The following is a 6,000-nucleotide window of genomic DNA, read 5'->3' as shown; positions in this document are numbered from 1 at the left end:
CCCACAGAAGGTCCTGGGTGTTCAGATGCCCCAGTTATTGCACCCTGGCCTGTCGTAGAGAGAGAAAAGACCCAGCGGGACCCAGCCCCCCTACAGTGATCCCATGGACAAGAACCTGGCTGGGAGTGGGGTGAAAGCTCCCTGTGGGCAAAGGGGAGCTGAAATCCCTCAGTGTCCTGGAATTTAAGCAATGGAAGCTTCAAACCCTGCAGGGGTGTGGGCTGAGGTGCATCAGCAGAAGGTTGGGCTGGATGGGGGCGGCAGGTTTGTATAATTTTTGGTGGTGTCCCGAATGGGACCAAGTCCTGCCCCACCCCCACCCCCACCCCAGCTTTAGGCCGATTCTCCTGATTCCCCTGAATCGGGCCCCACCCCTAAGAGGGCCCTGTGCCCAAGCCCTGGTACTGCGTACTGGCAAGAGCTGGTGCGCTGTACCGGGGTGGCCCGGCTTCCTCAGGGGGCAATTTAAAGGGCCTGGGGCTCCCAGCAGGGGCTGGGGTAGGGCGGTTTTGGGTGCTGGGGGCTATTTAAAAAGTCCAGGGTTCCCATTGCTTCTACCACCCCGGCCCTTTAAATAGCCCCCAGAGCCCCGCAGCTTCCCCAGGGCTCCCTCAGCTATTTACAGGGCCGGGGCAGTGGAAGCAGGGGAGCCCCAGGCCATTTAAATAGCCCCCAAGCCCCAGGCTGCTGCTGCTACCCCGGTGCTGAGGGGGGAGGGGGCACTTACCGTACAGGGTGGGCTGTACCCCCTGTACCCGCACCCCCTGCCCTGCCTGCACCAGTCCCTGCCTCCAGCCAGCCCCACACCCCCTGCCTGCAGCCAGCCCATCTCCAGCCAGCCCCACACCTCCTGCCCACAGCCAGCCCCACACCTCCTGCCCACAGCCAGCCCATCTCCAGCCAGCCCTGCACCCCCTGCCCTGCCTGCACCAGCCCCTGCCCCCAGCCAGCCCCACACCTCCTGCCCCCAGCCAGCCCATCTCCAGCCAGCCCTGCACCCCCTGCCCTGCCTCCAGCCCCTCACCCCCTGCCCTGCCTGCACCAGTCCCTGCCTCCAGCCAGCCCCACACCCCCTGCCTGCAGCCAGCCCATCTCCAGCCAGCCCCACACCTCCTGCCCACAGCCAGCCCCACACCAGCCAGCCCTGCACCCCCTGCCCTGCCTGCACCAGCCCCTGCCCCCAGCCAGCCCCACACCTCCTGCCCACAGCCAGCCCCACACCAGCCAGCCCTGCACCCCCTGCACTGCCGGCAGCAGCCCCACACCCCCTGCCCTGCCTGCACCAGCCCCTGCCTCCAGCCAGCCCCACACCTCCTGCCCACAGCCAGCCCATCTCCAGCCAGCCCTGCACCCCCTGCCCTGCCTGCACCAGCCGCTCACCCCCTGCCCTGCCTGCACCAGCCCCTGCCTCCAGCCAGCCCCACACCCCCTGCCCGCAGCCAGCCCATCTCCAGCCAGCCCCACACCCCCTGCCCTGCCTGCACCAGCCCCTGCCTCCAGCCAGCCCCACACCCCCTGCCCACAGCCAGCCCCTGCTGCACACCCTGCCTGCACCAGCCCCACACCCCCTGCAGCCAGCCCTGCACCCTGTCTCCAGCCAACCCCTGTCATACCCCCTGCGGCCCTGCCTGAAGCCAGCCAGCTCCCCACACCCCCCTGCTCGCACCAGCCCTACACCACCGGCCCTGCACCTCCTGCCCTGCCTGCAGCCAGCCCCACACCTCCTGCCCTGTCTCCAGCCAACCCCTGCTGCACCCCCCTGCCTGAAGCCAGCCAGTCCCACACACCCCATCTCCAGCCAGCCCTGAACCCCTTGCCCTGCCTGCAGCCAGACCCTACCTCCAGTCAGCCCCTGCCCTGCCTCCAGCCAGCCCCATGTCCACTGATGCCTTGCAGTTCCCAGGGCAGTAACCCTGCACACCTGCTTCAATGAGGGGGGCAGGGAGCAGCTGGGACCCACACATGTGCACACCGTAGGGTGACCAGACAGCAAGTGTGAAAAATCGGGACGGGGTGGGGGGTAATAGGATCCTATATAAGAAAAAGTCCCAAAAATTGGGACTGTCCCTATAAAATCAGGACATCTGGTCACCCTAGCTCAGCCCTCGGGAGTGGCAGGGACCCACACATGTAAAACGGAGCTCGTTTCTAGTTCAGGCCCATCTTTTTAAAAAAGAACTGTAGGTCGGGTTAACATACACCTGTATTTTCCTGGACATGTCAGGCTTTTTGGTTCTTAAATCACTGTCTGGGAGGAACTTTTAAAGTTTAAAAATTTAAAAATTCCTCCTGGGAAAATACGGACGCATGGTAACGCTATTGGTACAAAAATACATACTGTGGCACATCCCTTAAATCAGAACTTTTTATAGGGAACCGGTTCCTAAGGAATGAAAGTCTTTTTTATATATACATATATATATATATATCTATATAAATTTTAAGTTATCCCTGCCGGGGCCTGGCTGAAAATGACTGCCCAGAGTTCGAGAACTGTCCCTGTTCTCATTGGACAGATGGGGAGAAGCCTGAAGTACAAAGAAGGGACGTGACCTTCCCAAGGGCCTACACAGCAAGGTGGTGGCAGAGCCAGAAAGAGAAGCCAACAGTCCTAACTCCTGTTCTAATGGACCAAAAAAACCCAGAGAAAGGGCTAGAGCCCAGGAATCGAGATGGTGGGGAAATTTCATTGAAACCATTTCAGTCAGAAAATCCCCTTCAGACTAAACCAGTTTGTTTCTCGAAATCAAAACAAGTGGGATGAAAGTTCTTTGCACAAATATTTTGTTGCAAAACAAAAGCATCTCCTGTTTGTCACAGTGTGTTAAATTGTCTCCTCGCACACAAAGAGGAAACACTTAGATCTCAAACATTAGATAAGATGCTTCAGTCTGAGCTAAGTAGTTGCTGCTCTTAACAATTTCAAAATAAAAAAATACAAATCAAATAGACTATTTCAGCTATTCTATTATGTCATAATCTGCTCTGAGTAAATGTGATAGGACACCGCATATTACACACTACTCCTAGTGACACTCGCCAATGGATCCCCACCCACCATGAGGTAGGTAGGAGCGGATCATTATTATCCCTACTTGAAAGAGGGAGAAGCTAAGAAAGGAGAATTGACTTGTCTTAGGTCACACAGCCAGTCACTGGCAGATTTGGGAATAGGACCCAAGAGCCCTGATTTTTAAACTAACCATCGGATCTTGAATTTCAGACACTGAATGACCTGAATAAAGTGCTCTCAGATGAGCTCCAGACCAACAACAGTGCACAATAAATATTCAGCAAGTATTTGAGGAGAATTGCATTGTTAGAGAGAATCATGAACTGCTCAGAGACCATTAATGCAGAGGAGCAGCAAAATTCATCAAACATATAACAGGTTCTGACTTATTTCCTTGGGCTTAAAAGAGAACAACAAGGACCTGAGTCTCCTCCCTGTCAATAACCCCCTGCTCAGCCAATCAGGGTAGAGACTGAGGACGGCAGGCTGAGGGCTTTCGCCCAAAGGATGGCCCAGGTCACAGGTGGGGATCACTGCCTGAGCACTATTTCAGCCCCACATTTTTGGGTGGACATCCCACAGTGGGAGCTGCAGAGCACTCACCTGAGACACATACGCACACCCCTCCTGGTGTTGGGAGGGGAACAGGAGAAAGGACAAAAGAAGCAAGAGACAAAGAGAAAGGAGGGAGAGACGGATGGAGGAAAAGGTGAAACCAAAAGGACAAACCCTAATGACCCCAGTGATTCTAAGGGACAAAATCCCAGGTGCGCAATAAAATTCTGCCTCCTTAAGCTCATGTTTTCCGTGCCTAGAATTCAATGGTCACCAGATGGATCAGACTGAACAGGTTTCAAACCTCGAGGAGGCTCTTACCTTCTAAACAGGGATGGCTGGTCTCTAGTAAACTCACTAAAAGGGAGGGAGAAAACTCAAAAGAGGTTCCTCCTGGCGCTCACGTACGTGAACCCGAATACTCTCTCAGTCCTCAAAGAGAGACCTCGAGAAGGAGACTTGCTGAAGCAAAGCCACAGGGGTCTCTGAGGTTTCCCTGACCCCTCGCCCCTGTCCTGCCTGCCTGATGTCAGCATCTCTCTGTGAGGTCACCACCTCCCCACCACCTTTGACCAATAGTCTGAGGTCCTGCAAAAGGCCTTTGTGATGTCACTGCCACACCCCTCCCTTGCTGTGCTAATGTCCTGCCCCTGCCCAGGCACTGTGGATGTTTGAGCTTCTCCCTGTGGATCACCCCACTCAAGGAGCGTTCGTTCTAGGAAGCAAGCCGGCTAGACAGGAAAACATCAGACGCTGCTCCCAATGCTACACTCAATTTTTCAGAAATTAGTCGACTTTATGGCCAGAAGAGACCATTAGAGCATCTAATCTGACCCCCTGCATATCACAGGCCTCCTGTATGACACCAGAGCTACTTTTGGGGCAAACACATTCCAGAAAAGCATCTAGTCTCCATTAGATGACATCAGGAGATGGTGAATCCATCAATTTCCGTGGTAGCTTCTTCCTGTGGTGAATCATCCTCACTGTTGAATATTTGTGTCTTATTTCTAATATGAATTTGTCTCTTTTCACCTTCCAGCCACTGGGTCTTGTTATGCCTTTCTCTGCTCGATTAAAGAGCCCTTTCATACCCAATCTTTTCTCTCCATTAAGGCCCTTCAACACTTCAATGAAGTCACATTTCATCTTCTTTTGATAAGCTAAACAGGTTGAGCTCGTTCAATAGCTCACTAGAAGGCATTTTTCTCCAGCCCTCAGAACATTTATTGGCTCTTTGGTCATCAGACTCCTGAACTGCAGCTGGATGTGGCTCTTGTTCTTCTGCACAGCATAGCTCCTGGAGAGAGGGATCTGCAAATGTACATTCGTATGATACCTTTGTTTAATTGATGAAAACATAAACTAGACACTTAGAGGATTGGAACTGATTTCAGCTGATGGACAGCTTTGCTAGGTTTTTGTGCATTTGGACAGCGAAATGTTGAGTGTTTACATTGATATCAAGCACCCCCGTATAGAGGAGCCCCTGAACATAATGGAGAATGGAAATGAAAATGTTTTCCCCTTTTTAAAAAAAAGAAAGAAGGTTATAAGAGAACACTGGGGTTTGAACTGAGGACTACTTGAACTGCAGTCAAGCACTCTACCACTGAGCAATATCCCCATGACACTAAGAGTGTGGAATTGTGATGTCCAGGACTTTGAAGGACAAACCCAGATTCATCGAGCTCCTTTGCCATTCCCAGACCACAGGTGGTTTTAAAAATGGGGTTTGATTAAACTTCTTAAATGTGGCAAACACCACAGCTTGCACACCCACCGATATAGCTTCTCCCACTGACATAGCTGCCACCTCGTGGGGAGTGGATTAACTACACCCACAGGAAAACTCTCTCCCCTCAGCATAGAGCAGTGGTTCCCAAACTGTGAGTCAGGACCCCAAAGTGGGATGTGACCCTGATTGAATGGGGTTGCCAGGGCTGGCATTAGACTTGTTGGTGCCTGGGGCTGAAGCCAAAAGTCTGAGCCCCACCACCCAGGGCTGAATCCCTCAAGCTCTGGTTTTGCCCTCTCCTAACTGGGGCAGGGCTCAGGCTTTGTCTCCCCTGCCTCTGCTCAGTGTGGAGGGGCTTGGTCCCTCTTTCCAGGGCCATGTAGTAAGTTTTTTAGCAGAAGGGGGTTGCAGTGAAAGGAAGTTTGAGAAACGCTGGCATAGAGCCTCTGAATATGTCTAGACTTGGGTCCCTGGGGCACATCAGACACTGAAAGTGCAGCCATGGAGACACCACACACCAGCCTTGCCTAGCAGGCAAGAATCAAACCTCCACAGAAAGACGCCCGTTGCTTTCTAACCCATCTCCCTAAGCCCTAAGCCACCACCACTTAACAAAGGGGCTTTTCTACATTATGGTTCTGGTCTCACTGAAGGGTCATTTCCAATTGTTTGCTCAGACCAGCATTAGGGGAAA

Source organism: Mauremys mutica, unplaced genomic scaffold (genome assembly GCF_020497125.1).
Source record: "Mauremys mutica isolate MM-2020 ecotype Southern unplaced genomic scaffold, ASM2049712v1 000835F_np12_obj, whole genome shotgun sequence".
NCBI classification, from domain to species: Eukaryota; Metazoa; Chordata; order Testudines; family Geoemydidae; genus Mauremys; species Mauremys mutica.
The sequence above is the reverse complement of the archived record's forward strand: the minus strand, read 5'-3'. Positions refer to the sequence as shown.